Raw genomic sequence first — 20,427 nt, 5'->3', positions numbered from 1 at the left:
CAAGTTGATTAGAGTCTCATATTTATCCCCTATAATCTTAAAATCAACCCTTTCTATGCAGAACAGCAGGACTGAAAAAAAGTCTTCCGAGCTTTCTAGTTTTCACAACAACTTTATTCCAGAAACGTAAAGCCCCCACGCAGAAGAGATTTAATTCTCTACATTTATTTTCAATAATTCCTGAGTCCCCAAATGTGGGCCAGTCAACTCTAAATGACTGCCCTATTTAAAAGGAGATTATGAAATTAGAAAGCCAATTCTGGGGATTATGGAAAAGTCTTGGCCTCAATTCTCCTTGTACTGGAAGGTGGCTCATGTGCCCCCTACCCCCCACCCCCCACCCCCTTCACACTCTTAACATTAGAGAAAGAACAGAATGATGTTTGTCATTCCCAAAGTTGTGCAGGTGACATGGTGGGTCATTTGGACACAAAGATAAAAAGAGTACTCATAAAAACAAGATATGGCCAACAGAATGGACTGCAGCAATGTCCCTGGTCTCATTTTTATGCGTCCACATTCTGTACTCCAAAATACTCATTCTCAAACCAATCTGTTAATCGTTCTGCCAGTCAGTCATTCTTAACAATCCTGGACAAGCTAATTATAATAGACGTTGACATGAAACATGACACACTTTAGTAATAATTAAAACTAAAATATGCAGTATAACCTTTGTGTCCTTTAAATGTGACATATCCTGTAGTATTTTACTTTTTGCTTGTTTGACAGAAATGCTGATTGCAAGCAGGCTTCTCATTGCAGGAGTGCAAAACCTTGATTATTAATTCTCAGTCTGGTTCCTCATTGGAGAAAGGAGTGACCTGAAATGCACACCATTCACGGGGGGAGTTCAAGACTATTGGTGTTAGACATAACCATGTCGTGGAGCATTAAAGCCCATAATAAGCTTTTTCATTGAAAAAAGACTTACAGGGGCCTTTGGGCTAATGAGCTTGTATGGTTTTGAGCCTGACCCTAACAGTAGTTTTATGGCCCAATACCAAACGTGAAAGCAAAGGGAACCTTGGGGGAAAAGTAAAATCTTGTCTGAACACTGTTCATGTCAGCTGAGCTAATCTGAAGAAAGCAGGAAAACAAGAGAGACAGACCTTGTTCTTAATTCCATAATCTCTAGAGGTGCAGCCAGTGCAAAAAAAGGCTTAGGGAGGCATTAAGGCCTATCTGTAATATAGCTGCTGGAATAAGTAGTCCTCTGAGGTACTTTTATCATTTAGCAAAGTCAAGACAGCCCTGTCTTGCTTATGTTGTTTAGATTAAATGATTGATGTAAATGTAACATATTGTTCAGAAATAACTTTCTGTATTATTTCTGTATATCCTTTACTATATCCTTTACAGGAATATTATTTATATTTATATTGTTTTCTTATATTATTCAAGACTTATTTTTAATCTGACTACTTTCATTTTATTACGATATATCTTCAAATCATTAATGGTAATTGCCACTTATCAAAATAACGAAAATTTTAAAATTAATATAACATATCCATGTAATGCTTACGTTTTTTTATTTATAACAGTGATATTGAAAATCCACAATAAGAAGCTTGAGAAAACACACACATACACACACACACACACACACACACACACATACACACGCACTGCGAAACAGTCACCTATTATTCACTTTTCTGGATGATAAGCAATCATATCTATATAATCTATCATAATTTCAGCACTGGCCCACTGCTGACTCAGTTTCATCCCACTTTGTATATCTTCTGATATCAAGTAATGCGTATTGACACTAATGTGTGGTACTTGTGTGTTACTTTTTTTCCTGTTTTAACCATTATAATGGAACACGGTGCCTTTGCGGTGACGTTGACTGAGAACATTTTATCCTCAAAGCTGTTGGGGTGTAATGCACTGAATAGGTCAGTGGTTAATCATTCCTCTTTAGCCTGCTTTAAATTTTAATTGACAGTCTCCATCCATGAGATTTAAGCTCTTAGTTCCTGCTGATTATAAGAAGAATTCTTTCAAGTATCTCTAATGATAGACCACCACTGACTCAGCGTAGAACCGATGCAACACTCGCCACCTGAATGTAATGCACAGTAGCAAATCTATAGGTGTGTTTCCTTCCTGTCATAGTTTTGTTTACTTTAGACATGTCCATTGACTGACAGACGACCCTGGCTTGGGTTATTTAATAGCCAGTACCGATGATTTTGCCCATTGAATTTCCCCCCCAATGCCTCCCATTAGTTTAGCCTTTGTAACCCGAACACTTAGGGTAAATACAATAATCCTTATTCCTATCTTCTTATGGAATAATTGAAATAGATGTGTACGTATGTACATATTTGCAAACATATGAGTTTATGTGTATGCGGGCGTGTACGCTTGTGTGGTGAAAAGACTAAAGAAAGGTTGGCCGTGCATTTTTGAAGCTCGAAATATTTCCTACGCCTCATCTCGAAAGAAGCAATTTCTTCTTTTTTTTCTGCCCCTTTCTTCTTTTGTTTCGGGACAGAAAGTGATAAATTTGGCGCTTGTGTGAAATGCAAGACTGACAGCGGCGGAGAATGAAGTGTGTTATTTATTCACTCAGCAGGTGTGATGTGGCGGGGCCCAGCGCGAGCCTCTGCCCATTGTCCTGTCACACGCTCGCGTCTCCAGAGAATAGGGCCCTCTGCTCAGCCGAGCCAATCCCAGGACACCGCCGCACTCGCAACAAAAAAAGGTGAAAATGAGTGTAAATTGCAGTTGTTTTCTTCTCTTTCTCTCCTTTGGTAATTTGAACACTTTTTATCAGGTGGAAAGGGGCCCCGAAAGAGGGTGCTGCCAGGTTATTTGCACGGTCCCGTTATTTTACGGGTGGAACTTGGATTTTTAAAATAAAATTAAATATGGTCCTAGGATCATAAGCTGGAGTTGAGCTGGCATTTGCCTTATGTGAATATCTATTTTTTTTTGTAACTGCATGAAATGTAAGTGAAAATTAGCTTATTCAGATGGTTGTGTAGATAAATGGCAGGTAAAATTTAAATTATTTTAATGAAAAAAGTGCTAAAAATACTAAATTCACTCTAGCTGATTATCCTGTATCCTATTAGCATTAGATCCTGATTTGACTCCAATGTAAAGGCCCTTGTAGTTTCTTTTGGTGCCCAGAAGACAGTGCTCACACTTCCAAGATGTGAGAGCCATCTGCTTTCTTTTGCATTATGATTATAAAATAAATTATGCACGTACAGGCAATATACAAAAGACCCTGGGTTAATAAAGGTTAAATAAAAAAATAAATACAAAAAACCCAGTGTGATACACTGATAAACCTAGCATGGCATGCGGGAACGATGCGACATGTTCTGCTATAAGCAGATGAATGTTAAAACAATAAATAAATAAATAAATTAGCAGAGGCAGGTGTTGCATATCTGGCCAATCAAAGCAATTGCATGTTATTTTAAGGAAGACAAAGCAAAAAAAAACTCTGCTTTTCCATGGCAGGCCGTGCCGTGTGGCTTGAACCAGCCCCCACCATTCTTTGTAACTGTGCGGCCTTGTTACATCCCTGGGCGGCCTGTTTGGCCACGGGGGATCCTGCGGGGAGCCCTTGTTCACTCTCTGCACTCTAATCAGGGGCTGGCACCATTTACCGGCCCCTGTCTCCACAGCTGTTCCGTGACCTGCGAGACTCTGCCTCCATTTCTCTTTGCCCCATAAGGCCTCCTCCCTCAGCCGAGACCGCGAAACTCATTCTGCTGCTGCCGGGGCTTCCTTGTGTTTCCGCAGCCTGCTCGCAGTCCTGTTCCGTGGCTTTGAGAAGCGACTGAATGAGTGACAGCGCTCATTTTTAATAAACGGCGACGGGCGGCCAATTTCCACAAACTGCTCTACTTCACACAAAACGGCTTTTCCATATCTACCTGTGCATCTGGGCAGTCATTTTGAGGGCTGCTGTGTGATAAAGAATGTGATTTTTTTGGAATTGGTTCATAGGTTGCATTTGGAGAGCCTGCATTCATCGGTTGTGACTGGCATTTATTTCATGGCATTATAGTAGGTGGCTGCATGTTCAGTAGCTATACTGAAGAGGCAAGTCAGAAATTGACCAACAATATGCGTATATTATTATGTGCATCTTCAGAGAGTTTGTGACTTTGTTGTTGATCATTTAGCTTCAGATATTCACTGAGGGTTTTTTCATGACTCTTCTGTAGAAGTTTGAATACTGTAAGAAAATGCCAATTCCTGTTATTTAGCCACAGTTTTACGTTCAGTCTGGCACAGTTTCTAATCTAGTACAGTCTCTAGGGAAATCATAAACAAGATATCTGAAAGTCAATGCAATAATGACAGCCTCGTCTCTTTTCTGTGAACACGATGATGAGAAAACTTCATCATATTTTAGTTTAATCTATTTTGAGAATAAGCACTCCTATATTACTCATTGTACTCACTTGCTGCTGCTGCTTTCTATGTGTGTGATCTCCTCCAGGGTCTTTGAAGGGTTTTCTTACTAAGCATCACAACTTGAGTGACTTCTATCTATTAACCATAAGTAGATTCTTTATCATGAGTTGTATCGCCAGTTTGCTTATGTTGCCTACTTGTTGCATCAGCTGTCTTTTCCCCTTTGTCTTCGTGAATCAATAATATTGCAAAATATATGGATTCTTCAAAAAAGAGTAGAAACATTTTTTTCCTGTTCGGTGATACAGAATATTGATCATATCTCTGGGGATAAGGGGTTAGAATTGCAAATATACATATAACATATATACTTATAACCTTTAAAGACATTATCTAGGTTGACTGAAATTGTTAGATGGAGTCCAACAGATCCAAGTTTAACCACATCCAGTCAATCTGGAACATAAATATACCCATATTTCTGCAGACCTTTGCCCATTATCCTGTTAGGAAAGGCACATTATCCTGTTAGGAAACAAATTAAAATGCAATGCCACTAACAGACTAAACAATTTAATTATGCAGATCTAATTGTTATTCTAACATTTTTCACCACTATGTCAATTAATATCATCAATCTACATAATCTCTTCCAACTCACTCTATAATGCCATTTTTAGTGGTTTATGGTTTTGCAATCATTATGTTATTTAACGGCATATTTAATTGGGTTTGATGCAAAGGCAGTGTTTCTCAGTGAGATGGTGATGACAAGCACATTGACATTAGGCTTGATAATTCAATACGCTAAGTGGAATCATTGTAGACATAATACGATCGTTATTGCATTATGATGCAGCACTTCCGCCTGTAAACAATTCTGGAAATCCGGAGTCTATTCCATTCCCTCTTTTTTTTCCTCACAGTACTTTTTCCGCTCCTCTATAATGAAAGTTGAGGTTAACTTCTATTTCAGCTGAAGTGAATTTACAAAAGCAATTTACGAAATGCCAGCACTTCTGGACTTCTGTATTGCTGAGTTCCTCACTTTTCATAAATTAGACGGATGCTTCTAGCTGCCCAGACTCCTCTGGGACGTGAGTAGGTGGTGAACATTCATTCCTTAAACCGAGGTGAAAATCCTAATTTATTAAGCATTGATCACAATAAATGACAGTAAGTGCTACAACATTTAGTGAGAAATAACTGACAAATTGACACACAATTTTCTCGCAATTCAACTCTTAAATGGCTAAAGTACACAAGAAAAGACTATGAAAATATTATCAGCCACAGAACCATGCAAAAAAACTAAAATCCATCAAAGCCATTACACTTTCATCTTGACATTGTTAAACTACCTTAATGCCTTAAATAGCAGACATTTGGGCCCATAATGATGCATTTGGTAAGTGTTTCTTACTTTTTGACATAAATTGCATTGTTTTATTTGATTTTTTAATGTAGCTGGTAATGGGAGACGCATTATGCATGGTAAAACGCCATTACGTGGTGTTAGTGGCAAGTACCTGAGCATGTATTTGAGTAAATGTGCTTAATCTAGGAAGGCTTGATCTAATTTTTATCAACAGTCCACATGTTCTGGGCTGTGAGCAGAATGCTAATGTGACCTCATTAATCTATTACCCGGCTGAGAAGCACAGAGTGGACTGCACATATCGGAATAAATAATACATTATTTTCAGCATCCTCGGCCCTCTACAGCTCTCCACCTCAAGGGCAATTAAATGGGGTTAGCTTGTGTCAGCCAGAGAGATGGGCCAAGAGGAAGTGGAGGCACAACTAGAGGAGATGTGCAAGTGATAGTAGGGGTATACTTAACTCCAGCAAGACCTTATTAATAACACAAGAAACGTGTGTGGGCTTGTTTCCAACTAGGCATAAAGACTCAAAATAATATTGTGCTTCCAAGTTGTGCCATGCAGATAGCATTACCGTCAGGTTTGTTTTAAAGGCACCTTGCTGAGGTTATCTTTCACTGCGGACTCTTCCTTGTGGATTTTATTCTTGTTTCCTCAGCAAACTTATCAAAGACCAATTAAGGAGCGATTCGGAGTAACCTGTTTGTGGAGAGGGGGTAGAAATGTTTTTTTTTTCATCCTGATTAACTCTTTCTAATTTGTACCTCACTGTAATATGCAAATGGAGAGTGGGGAAAAAGAAGTGCGAAATGTGGCTGGTTTCAAGAGGAAAAAAGTGTCACTTGCAGTCAGTGAACTGTCCCCTGCCGCTGTTCTTTAAGGAAACAGCATACATCATCCTCTCAGCAAGACTTCCTGTAATTTATTGTCTTGTTCGCACTTTTGCATCTTTTGCATTTTAGTTTGTGCTGCAGAAGAACAAAACTAACCAGCATCCAGCCGTGTTATTAATGCATGAACGCTATCAAGAACATTAGCTAAACTTTGTATCATAAGTGGCTACATCATGAATAAAATGTTTTTCATTTATTTTTTATGTTATCAACTTTTTACATGCGAGTTTAGAAGAGAATATTCAACTAATTTTCCACAACTCAAATTCGTGCAAGTATTTTGATGAAATAAGCCTCAGAAATGGCTAAATGACTGTAGGTATGCGTAACAGAAGCCTTGGCTGTTAAATAATAAAACACCTATCCCTCTTTTCCCCCAGAAGAGGAACTGAAGAAAAATAGAGGGAGTTAGAAGAAAAACTTTGAATGGTTTTGGCTGTGTAGTGTTCGGTCTCTTATGTTTTTCTTTTCAAACATCATATTACTTTGTGAAGCCAAAGACAGATACCTGGTTATCATGGGGCTTTCTTGCGCCTCTAGACAATGTATTTCCTGAACTGAAGATGAGCAATAATCTATTAAAAAAATGGAATGAAGAAAAGTCTGCTTAACAACTTGGTTTCTCCTCTTCAAAAGACTCAAGAATTAATTTGAAACAATGCCCCATTTTGAGTGTCTGCAATTGCTGGAGATTAGGTTTCTCATTTCTAAGATTCAAGGATGTTCCCTATTGTCAAGCAGATTCCTCTTCAGCCCAACCATCACAGGAATCTTTAGGCAGGTTGATTGTGAATTGGCAGTCCAAGAGACTGTTTCACAAGAAGAACCCAAAGTATGTAATAATTTGAATTTATGCTCATCAGGCCTCATTTATGAAACAGCCATAGATGTGTTTGTATAGATGATTTGATAATCACCTATGTCACCTCACCCTATCACCCATGAATAAAGCAAGAATTTGTCCATATACTTAAGCATATTTATAAAGCCCAATTTATCTTAAACTGCAAGCTTTTAAATTTCCATATTTAGTAAGACTACCAGAATTCCAAAAACAAGAAATAGACAAACTATAATAATAAGGTACAAACATACACCAAAGCTGAAGACTGCTTTTGTAGGTGATTAGTAAATAGCAAGGGTTAGGTTAGGTCAGAATAATGTTCACTGTGTGAACTGGACTTGGCTATGAATAACTGTACAAAATGAGTATTGTACCTTATCGAACCTGCGTTTTGTAGTTGTTCCAAAGTTCCTTGATATGCACTTTTGTATGTCGCTTTGGATAAAAGAGTCTGCTAATAAATGTAATGTAATGTAACAACTCAAATAACAATAGCACAGTAGTCAATTAATATAGAAGCTATAATTGGACGTGCCTTGGCCCAATGACACAGACATAGGGCAGTTCTGGAAGAGGGCATGGCAGTTCAGACCAGAATTATGAGAAAGCCTCTGCTGTTGGCAAGCCACTCTGTCATTGTGACAACTGAGAATCGAGGGAAGTGTGGGGCAGCAGAGGTGAGGGACAGACAGACAGACAGCCATTCCCATGGACAGACAAAGAAGCGAGTGGCAAGGGCAGGACGGTATAAAGTAACTCAGGGAGTGACACTGATTCTCCTAACATGGGTTTCATGCAGGGGTGTGTGATGTCAATGTGGTGTGGCTGGAGATGAATGCTGTGAAGTGAGAAAGATTAAGTTAAAATATAATTTATGAAAGACTGTTTCAACTCCTCATATTGCTGTAACAAGGAACTTTGCTCAAAAATACTCTATTTTACTCTGGTTATTTGGCTAAAAAGTACAAAATGTTTGCTTTCTAATATAATATGATGATAGCTTTGGGTGAAGGTTTGGATATGAGTACACATGAGGAAGTCACATATGACAAACAAATCTTCTCTCTTTAGATTTCTTTCTATAACCATGCAAAATATTGCTTAAAATTATACATATGAGGAAATGACCAAAAGCAGGAACTGACAATGCCTTTGACTCAAGCAAGAATAGACTCTTTCTTTCCATACACATGATAGAGTCTATCTGAATAACATGAAAGGAGCCAATTTCAAAGCTTTTTTTCCCCTTTCCAACCCTGAGTTGGCTTGACTTTCTAACCACAAAATTCCTCAAGCCAATTTAATAGAAGTGTTAAAATATTAATTTAATTTATCTCCCTGATAAGTACATGCTGTCTCGCTAAAATTTCATTGCTGCTCGTTTACAATTTGTTACAGTAAAAGACAACCAAGACATTCTCTGGAGCTAGACTTCTATTTCCTTTTAATTACACAATATCTAACAGTCTTCTTTCAATCCACACATGGCTTATAAGCAAAAGAAAATAATCTTTTTTAGTTGTGTTATGATAGTGAGGTTTTTGAATGATGGTACTGAGGGAGCATTGTTTTACCTGGAGGAGGAAGACCATTATGTGTCCTACTGTATGTTTCGACCACAGTCGATGTCTGCCTGAGATAATGCTCCTGTTGGATGCAGGCCCAGAACTTCCGTAGGTGAGGTGCATTGAGCACCAAGTCCAGGGGGATGGGGGAAAGTTGGAGTAAATGATTTGAAAAATTGGAAATTGTGAGTTAAATTGTATTTCAGAGAAAAATAATACATTGGGCTGACACACTGGCTAAACACATTACAGCGCTAATGGGTTATTCCAATGTGTGCCAGGGTCAGGGGGTTGTGGGCGAGTGCACTTATGGATGCAGTGGAGTTTTCGGATCATCTGACCGGCAGCAGACCAAGCAGTGCTCCAGCTCCAAACCTGATATCCGTCCCACAGAATGATGAAGTCGTATTTCACTCCTATTTACCACTGCTAATTTCCCCCATTTAAAAGCCACAGAAAGCCAATGGAAGCCATGGAAATAGAATTAATGAATCTATGGCTTTTACCTCTATGGTGCTGGAAGCTTCAGTGATAATGAATCAGCACATAGGGCTGTGAAATCAAAATCTTTCCTGGCAATCTTTAAATCTTTTTTTATTATGATTTAACTTTAATAGAGCAATGTATTAAATACAATATATATTTAAGGTAAATCTGCTATCTTAATGTCCACCCAGTTCAGCTAATCTTGGATATAATGATATTCTTCATTCCCTTTACTTTTGTGTTTGTTCGGGGTATAATTTAGGACCTGAAATGTCGCAATTCTGGGTCTTTTTCCCCTGCAGCCCATGTGGCTACATTAAGTGCTGGGGGGAGGGACTTGCATTGTATTCTGCAGCTGACTTTGAGATTTTTATTATCATTTTCAAAGCATCAAAGGTTTTCTCCATCCAAGCTTAAAGAGATGAAAGTTTGCCTTTGTTCCATTCCTGCTACATTACCACTATGCATTAGACTCCTTTTTATCCGTGAAATTACCTTTTAGATTTTTTTTATTGAAAGAGCAATCTAAAACGCGACATTACTTCTCACCTTTTAGCACATCATATTGTATATTCTTTTGCTTTAGAAAAGATAAAGCCATACTTGTGTTTCAAGGTTTTTTTAAAGTTCATATACTACTAGATTAGACACCCACTGTTGTCTTTGAAGAGACTAATTTCAATAGCAAACACTGACTTGTCTGTTCGTCAAAAAAGATGGTTATAGACAGGGAACAGTATTCTTTTGTTCTCAATACCTTCATAAGGCAGCTTCCAACAGAGTTAAATCTGGCTTTGAAAGTGCACTTCTACAACCAGCACACCACACTGACACCTACAGAAAAAAACAACAAACTTAAAAATATAATAATAATAATAATAATAATAATAATAATAATAAAGCGCCTGAAAATAATATGTACTAAATAATATAAAATTTCTCTCTCCCTCTCTCTCTCTCTCTCTCTCTCTCTCTTTTTTCTGTGTGTGTGTGCGCTCCAGTTTCAATACATAAATTTTACAGGCCTGACTCCCCAGTTTAGTATTATGCAGCATAAAACAGTTATTTGACGTTTGCCCTCCGGATAAAATTAAAATAATGAACAAAAGAAACTTGAATGTCCCCTCCTGTATAAAGTTATTAATTGCTCTGTATCCATGTAGAATTTTAAATTAAGATGTAAATTGGCCATTTAACATAGCCATAGGATTCAGAAGCCTCTGCTGTCAAACTCAATTAAATTGCTTCCTTAGAGAAGGGATTTTCAGGACACACAATATTCAGGAAATATTCAGGATGAGTTTTCTTTGTGATGGACTAAGATTGGCCAGCTGCAAAAAATGAATGGTTTCCCTTTTACCTGTCCAACTGAAATCCATATGCATTGTAAATTCCTTTTCTTCATTTATACATATGCAAAAATGCTAACCTCTTGGGGTATGTCTCATTTCGGTTTCTTGATCATGCAGGCTTTAGCGAGAGAACTGTGTAAAAAATAAAGGTATACCCAGATGAGATAACAGTGTAAATGCAGGGCTAATGATACAATGTGTTGAGGAAGTAATTTTTTAATCCCTTTAGAAAAAAAGTTTCTAAGTTGGAGTCCAACTAAAAGTAAAAAGTAGATGAAAGCAAACAGACAGAAAAAGCAATAATTTAATCATACAACAGATAGGACTCCTATTATAGCAAAGCCCAAATATCACTCCCTTGTTAATTATTCAGTTGGACTTAATATGCCAGTGAGCTTCCATAGTCAACCCACAGTTTCTTAAAAGGTATTTAAAAAGGATCATCTGAGCAGGATGCCAGAGAGCAGAGAGGGACCGATTCATTTCAGAACTTTGTGAATTAGACAGTTTAACCCTTTTTTTCCAGCTTTTCGCTGTTGGCGGTTTAGAGCAACTGTTGTCACGGTCCTTGATTCGTAAAGATCAGGGCCAGACCTAACCTACAGTGATTGCACCACATAATATCCATTACGTGGCACTGCCATCGTGCTGGGACGACTCTTGATTGAGTGCCGGTCCTTGACAAAGCGTACCGCAGAGGAAACCACTCCTCAGTCACTGGAGCCCCACAACAGTATCCACCATTAAAATGGAGCATTGTGTCAAATGCATTTTTTTCTGTAAGCACTCTCTAATGGAAGCGTTCCAGGCCCTGAGATAATTTCAGTCACTATGCTATGGTTGCGGGGCCTTGCATTGTGTTCTGTATGAATGTCATACTGGGGCAAACATGCACAAGGGTTAAAATGTGCAGTCTATTCTTCAGTGGACTTACTATGAATGTCACCTCAAAAGAGGTCCTCTTGAACGACTAAATGAAGTATGAATGAATTAAGTATTATCCTTAATGCCAACAAAAAATCTGAAACCTATCCCTAATAAATTGTTGTGGGGATCGGTGCCTTGAGTCCCAAGAAGTATATGACTGAAAGGTAGACCACTATATCACTGCAGAATAATGAAAATTTGGACAAGAGGAGACGCTATAAAATTCAGTTGTGTTTAGTCTTGTGGAAGAGTGTGAGCTCTGAGGCACATGTGAGTCTGTTCAGACAGCAGCTACATGTGGAAATGACAAAATTCAGTCAGGGAGGGAAACAGGCCTACCAGCATCAGGGTGGATGTAGAGACAGGGAGATGGGATAGAAAGGGGTCGTACCATGGAAAAAAAAAAATCACCAAGAAATTCCAAGCATAAAAAAAGAAAAAAAGCTGATCTCATTGCCAATTCGAATTTTAAAAAAATAAATCAAAGGATAAACAACAAAGAGTGTCCCACAAAGACATTGTGTGTAATAAGCCTCCAGGCCCTCTTCACACAGATCATCTGAACACTGCTTGTTGGCAACCTGCAGGTGATAATGATGTCAGTCTATGTTGACCAGACTGTCTTTGTTAATGCTGAGCTTACCAGATGCTTTAAATCACTGTGCTTCATTTGAATGGAATTACATTTTTATTCTGCTTTATAACAACAGAGATTTCTGCCCTCAGTGACATTGTCACTAATTTAAATAATGATCATTAAAAACAGCCTACAGTGCCATGCACTTGAACACAGAAAAATGTACTCAATGTACAAATGAGACACCAGAAACTATGGGATGCACAACTCGTAGAAAGTACAGTACATAGAGAGTAGTTATATGTTATGTTACCATAACTTTATCGCCTTTTGTATTTTCTTTAGTTCTTTTTTATGATTGATATAATCCTTCAGGGATAAGATCAGTATGGACAACAATCAGACCCCTTTTAATGCACTAATGTCAAAGGCACCCGTGTTTGCATCTCTCTAGTGACTTGATATGCAGTGTGTGGGTATATTTCTATGACCGTGGCAGAGCACTGAGGATGTATTGTTTTTAGGAGATAAAACAAATCAATTCACAGTGCTTGGATGGCATGATACTTACCTTCAATCAAATACATTTGGTAGTTAACTGACAAATAAAATAAGCTGGCTGGTACTTACTGTTTACATGTGTTGGTCCATAAGTATGAATGTGCTAACCAGAAAGCCATCACACCACACACACACACGCACATGCATGAGTGCACGCACACACACGCGTGCACATACACACACACACACACTCACACACAGAGATATTCAACAACCCCAATTTTTACTATCTGAAGGAGACAAAAACTTTTAATTTGCCTGTTCTGTGTAGCAGTGGTATACAGAAACAATGTTTGAAGTGCTGTGAGTATGAAGTTTTCAAACATTTTCAGATTATTCAATTGGATTTAAATCTCAATCACATTCAAAAAAAGCACTTGACTGCAATGTAATTAACAACTTATATTTACATCAATAATTATTTACAGGTTATTATTGATGTAATTATGATTCATATAACAATAAGAAATTTTTCATTTCTCCATGACAAAACCACTTTCAATAAACAGAAAAATGTGACTTGAATAAAAATTCTGCTATATCAAGTTTCTATCAATCTGGGATATCAATTTTAGATCTTTATATAATATCTAATTTGTCTTTTGAGCAGAAAATTAATATATTCCAAATAATTAAATATGCTTCGCTTTGACATAATATTAGCCAGTTTCAAATAGAAGTTTTGTTTCTCATAAAACATTGATGTTTTATTCATAATAATTGAGAACATCATATTTTTCTTTAGGGCAATTGTTAAATTAATTTTAAATATGTAAATAATATTCTAAATTGTCCACAGTCATCTCAATTAGATACAGCGTGCATTGCCTTTGTTCAAGTGATAATTCTAACATTGGGTACATTAATGTGATGTTTGGAAAGAGCACAAAACAATGACTTCACCAGACATGCTCAGGAACCCTTCTCTTGATGTCGGACTAATCATACGCTGCAGTGTGAGTTCATATGGCCGGATGGAACAGAGGCAAGGAGAACAGAAACTAGCCTCTTCTTTTCCGCAAACATTTCCCTGGAAAACACGCACCACATGATACAGTGGACCAATAGTGGCTCGCGTGGACTAGTAACATTCAGTGAACATTCATTTAACACTTCCCCGATTTCGACAGCACCTCGCCGAGCATATTTGGGACTGAAAGCCATTGAATGAATGACGCACTCATGTGATCTCTGTTGGGCGCATGTTCTTCAATGCCCAAGCTGCCTTTCCGGAAGGTGTCCTGTTGTGACTCATTTATGCCATCCAATTCATACCCAACAACAGATCTGTCATGTTTGTGCAACTTAAAAAGGAACCGGCTGCAATTAGACCCGATAAAATATATCACATCTAAGCTGCTCCGGCGAAGACTAATTAGAAGTGTGTTTATATTACTGATGCAGACACAGAGACTGTAGCTGCTCCTCTCAGCAGACTCCCCCCTGCATTTACTCACATCTTTAATACATTAGTCTGGAGCAGTGGAAACATGTATTACCAATTATCGTTGGGTTTACCTTGGCTTTTGCAAATTGCTCGAAAATGAAACGTGAAAGCGAATCACGAAAAATGTAACTTTGTAATTACAAAACCGTTTCAAAAAATCCCAGCATAGAACCCAGACACTGGTGCTCACCACATCCTCACTGGAGCCTGCTCTACCTGGAACCGGGCCAAGGCTATTCATGTGACTGAACCTCAGCGGTGGTAATTCTTATCTAAAGTTACTAAATACGTTTCAATAATTAATGTTTATTTAAGATGTTCGGTACTTATTTTATTTCTGTCCAACCCTGCGCTGACATTTGACACGACTGCATGATATTTTTTATTCACAGCCTTTTTCTTGTCCTCGCATACTCAATTATTTTTTCAAAATTTACCAATGCACTTTTTGGGCTGTGTCTTGTGCCCATTGCGGCGGGGCATGCATCGCTGTTGTGCGGCTGTGAGAAGACTGAGCCTCCTTGGAACCCAGCCTCACGGTTCCAGACCACCCAGCTGGATGACACTCCCCTCACTGCATCAGTGGCATCACTTCCTCTGTGTGAGCACTGCCCAGGTGGATCTGACTATGACTCAAGTGCACAGTGGGGAATATACCCCCTTATACTCAGGTAAAGGTAATCTTAATTAAAGCAGATATGAAGAAGCTCATGATAAATGCACTAAAATCATCAATAAATGAAATGCATTCTTTTTTTCTTTTTTTTTTTTTAATTACACGCACTGTAGCTTTAATTATGCTGCCTCTAGTAGACTGTTGATAAGTGTATATTAAAGTTGGAAACAGTGCATTCATCAGAGGCCCACAATGACTTTTTCGGTTGTCTAATGCTGCCCCCCACTGATGCCTCACAGAACATTTGCCGTCCTGTAATTATACACTACCTGTGATGAGCCCGCAGTCTCCGGGCTCTGGCTCCCATCAATTATTTTCACCTGTTAATTCATTTTGTGTGAGGTAATAACCTCAACGTAATAACAAATGTGCAAGTACTCGGATTTTGCAATTAAAAGCAGCGGGGTTCCTATTTTGATCACACAGATTGTGACATCCATCATAGAAAACAATCCAGGCCTGGTGGGATGACAGATGCCACCCTGATGGCTCCACTAACTAACTGCCTGTCCTACAAAAATAATTGTCTCCCCGCCGCCTGAAGCTGAAAGTTGTCTCGCAGTCTCTGACCGTCCGGCAGAGGGAACTCACGGCTGCATCGCCAATGCGCTGCTTTTACATCACAAGACCTTAGCGTTTATTCCGCTGGCTGGCAGTCTTCATGCCTTCCCTCAGAGAATAGACTCTTTCCCATGTTCTGGGGCAAAGGAGGTGGGGGGGAAGGGGGGGGGTGTTTGGATGCATGCATGGTGGCATGGGTACTTTCTGAGTAATTGTTGAGCAAGGGCTTCCCCAATATATCTAAAGCTTTTTCGACAAGGCGTGCACACTTCTGAAAGCAGAAGTTTGGCTTTATTGCGTTACACAGTGTACTCTGAGACGGCTGAATACTTAACTGCACTCCTCAAGTTCATTCACACCTTCAGTGGTGTGAATGCGTATTACCTCTGTGTTTCGTGCTCCATAGCAACCTCTGTTACCACATGCGAGTGAGGACCCTGCTCTCTGCTTTAATGAGGAGCTCAGTGCAAGAGCACAGCTTGTAAAGCTCACTTTATGAAACATGTTTTTTAAAAATCTAATAATATGGTCTGTACTCTTGGAGTACTGATGAGGTCAGGTAGGGAAACGGGCCTGAAATGGGCTAAGTTTTGTTGTTCTCCTCAAGCTCGTATAAGAAAGACCCACCTGGTCGAGAGAAAGGAAACGTAGAAACAAGTGCAATACGCAAATACGTTTTGCGCCTTGGATTTGTAATTCGCAGAAATTTCCAATATGCTTTTGTGTTGTGACCAGGCTAGGTCGGGCACCTTTTTAGGTTATTTGTGACCTACAGCAAAAACAGGAAATGAGTTTTAGTGATTGTGGGGACGTAACGAAACCTTCAGCCCCCCGAGCCGAAAGGACAGGGGAACAATTTAATATGTCTGGCAAAAGTAATAAACGCCACTTTTGATTAATTGCACGGAACATCATCAAGCGCCGCGGCAGGGCTGGCTTTTGGGTGTTCCGGGCGGAGCGGCCGAGCAGTCACCTTCCTTATCACTCAGCTCATTAACGGCTGGGGGTCCTCCTGACGGCGCTACCGCCGCCGTTCTGGCCACGCGCGACGCGCCGGTTTAAATATGCAGGCTAACAATGGCAGCGGCTCCGCGGAAGGGCGGCGGCGGGCCAGTACACAACGCCGCGTGACTCCCGGTGCACTCCGGCCTCGCGCATTGTTAAAGCCGGCAAACGAGCAGGGGACGCCGCGCAGGGAAATTTATGGCCGCGTTAGTAAGTTGTCCTTGTTAACCATTCCCGGTCTCTTCGTCGTTACGCGCACACACACTTCCAGCAACCGCAAAAAGTGGCTTTGAGAACCCGGAGCAATAAGCAGGCCTGTCAGAAAAAAGAAATTAATGCTGTTAAACGAGACGGCCATGGCCTCCGGAACTTTAGAGGGAATAAATGAGGCACCTTGCTTCAACCCTGCAGGATAATTAAACTAAACAACGCTTCTCCTAATTTCTTTAATCCAACAATAAATAAATAAATTAATAAATGCTTGCATTTTTACCACTTTTTGTAAACATCCTGCCATGCAATAATCCTTATGCTGATTAAGTCTGGCAGCCAAAAGATGGCAACATTTAACTAGGGCCCTGAAACAAACAAATAAACAGACACTGAAAATAGAGCAAATTCCCTGCAAATTCCTACATAGACAAGAGAACAATTTTTAATTAAAACCTTCACTATTATCGGCCACGTCATTATCATCAACACCCCCTCAGGATTATTGTCCCAAAAAATGCAGGTTATTCCCTGATTGGTGAATGTGTTGTCCTTTGTTTCAACCCTTTTCCCAGCCTCCCTGAAATCAGACGAGGTAACAATCCATCACATTGCTTAGTCTTGTACCATTGCCCTGTGGACATAATAATAATTTGTATTCTTTAGTACACAGTTTTCTGCATACTGTGTTTATCATAAAGATGTCAGGGGCTTAATGCCTAGCAACCATCAAATTGCCGCGGTGGTGTTTGCATACATTTTCCTGGGGGAGAGCAGCGGGCTGGGTGCTGTGTGGCGGAGCTGTCAGCGCTCTCTGATGTATGGGGGATAAAGGGAGTCCCTGGCGCAGAGGGAAATAAGCTAGAGTCGTGGCCTGCGAGGACTGGATGGGGCATCACTATACTCTGTTAGAGAATGTGTCAGTTATTGTCTGGACTGCCTGAGGGCATTGCCTGGGCCTCAGAGCAAGGAAAACCATCAATGCCACCCCCCCCCCCTTACCCTTCTCCTCAAACCCCCCTCCCACCTACCCAACCAACCCCCCACACCCAAAAAATGAGAAGGCGAGACAAGTTAATTGATAAATGGGGGGGGGGAGAGAAACATAAGAGCCTCAAAGTAACCAGCTTTAATGGGGCTGGAGGAGAATGGTGGTCATTTTCTCTCATTACGAGAACCTTTGAAATCCGTGACATTCATAAACACAAGCTCCCATTGTTCTTCTTTGTTTAGATCTTGGACGTGCCACTTCTATGGTCTGCCCTTCTCAGAGGCTGAGGCTGAGTTGCTTTCATTTTCCTGCGCGTTGGGCGGAAGTCAAAAAGCCAAAAAAGCGAAAAATAGTAACGCCAAATACACCTTACGTACAATAGGTCATTGTAAGGGAGCCAAGTTTGTGAGGATGCTATTATTTTTTTACTGTACATTTCTGGCTCTTTACAGAATAAAATAACTGATCACAAAAAACACACTATTTCCTTGCATTTTCTTCAGAAAAACTATAAAAGAAACGTTTATATTCCAATTAATGCTCACAAATAGGGGTGCAATTATATGGTGCAATTATATGGCAGTTTACAAGAAAGTTTACCAAATGTAACCTTAAAATCTGACATCACCACTTGAATCATTATGTTAAGGTTGTATTGAATGTTAAAAATGCTGATTGTAAGGTGAAACATAGTTAGGGTGTAAAGTATCAGAGAAGGCAATGCACATATTTCAAAGTCAGTGGTTTCTGGGAAATAGTGAATAAATTAAGGCGAAAAAATCCTATGCTCTGTTTTATACTCCCTACTCCCTGCAATGTTTTGGGTCCGTAGCACAGACAATGCTTTGACTGGGTAGGTCTTCGTCAGACGGGGACCTACCTGGTGGAGGAGCCGTGGGTCTGAATCCCCTTTGCTGCCAAGCAAAATTAAGAGGAACTCCGGATGATAGACCACCCGGAATTGGTTTCGTTCCTTCATAACATCCCAGCGTGGAGCTGACCTGGGCAACAGAGACAACCGCTCATTTCTCCAGAGCCAGTGATGAGCTGTCATACAGTACCTCCCTGGTGCACACGGGATTTAAGTTGCCGTATCACCTCCTTAAGGAAGGAGCAATTCACCGCGAGGGAATATCTCTTTCGAAATGAGCTCATCGAAGTTGTCCGCACCCGGGCCTTTTATCTCCTATCACCGGTGTTACGCAATTATTCCGGCTTCCATTTTCTCAATTGGTCCTCGGGCGACTGTCACGTCTCACCTGAAATATGAGAAGAATCTTTCAATTAAGACGAAGCACCCACCCATCTCGCCCACACCCTGCCAGGACCCATTAAAGTACACGGGAAGCTTTGGCCATGAACACACAGCAACACTGTCCCTGAAATAGTACATTAGTGTTATGCATATGAATGAGCTGAACGTATGCGTGAATGTGAAAAAATCTCTCCTTGGTTGCTTTTGACACTTATCTTTGCATACAATTAAATATATTCCCTTGAATATATACAATTTTGTTCAAGATTTGGACACGTACATTTTTGGAGGCAAATGTAGCCCATGTGTCATAGGTCATGCTAGGTAAGAAAGGAAGCATGCGGGCTGAGGAACAAGTTCCCAGTGCGCATGAAGGAGGGGAAGCAATACGATTCCAACTGAATCCTGTGTGTGTGTCCATGTATGTGTGTGTGCGCGCATGTGCATGTGTGTATGCGTGCATTTGTGGATTTACATGCGTGTGTGTGTGTGTGTGTGTGCATGTGTGCGTCTGTGTGTGCATGTGCATGTGAGGGTGTGTGAGTATGTGCGTGTACATATGTGTGTGCACGTCTGTGTATGTGTGTGTGTGTGTTTTTGTGTGTGTGTGTGCATGCGCGTGTGCGTGCATGTGCATGTGTGTGCGTGCGTGTGTGTGTGCGTGTGTGTGTGTATGTGTAAATGTGTGTGCGTGCATGTGAATGTGCATGTGAATGTGCATGTGTGTGCGTGTGTGTGTGCATGCGTGTGAATGTGTGTGCGTGTGCGTGTGTGTGTGTATGTGTAAATGTGTGTGCGTGCATGTGCATGTGCATGTGCAAGTGCATGTGCATGTGCATGTGAATGTGTGTGTGTGTGTGTGTGTGTGTGTATGTGTGTGCATGTGTGTGTGTATGCTGGGGGTATGGTGAGTGACAGAGATGCTGCAGAGCCCCTTGCTCGTGCCTCACCTGCCCTTTCCACACACACGCAGCTCCCAGCTCCCTCTATCCATCCCTCTCCTCTGACAGGCTCCAAATTGGAATCACAGGCCGAACTGAGGAAGATATATTATTAACACATACACACAAAAAAAAAGAAAAAAGAGGAGAATCCTGAAAAGAAAATTTCTCTTTTTAGGATTCAGGCTAAATGTCATTTCACCAAAGAGAATGGGTGGAGGTGGGGTCAGAACAAGATATGATTACGTGTACCTCCTCGAAACACATACCAGTAATTATCATTACCTTGGATACAACTATTTTTGCATGCAAATGAGCTCTCTGGATTCATTCCTTTCTTTTATCTATTGATTTATTTA

The sequence above is a fragment of the Anguilla rostrata genome, chromosome 4 (assembly GCF_018555375.3).
Source record: "Anguilla rostrata isolate EN2019 chromosome 4, ASM1855537v3, whole genome shotgun sequence".
Classification (NCBI taxonomy): Eukaryota; Metazoa; Chordata; class Actinopteri; order Anguilliformes; family Anguillidae; genus Anguilla; species Anguilla rostrata.
This window is presented reverse-complemented; position numbering follows the sequence as displayed.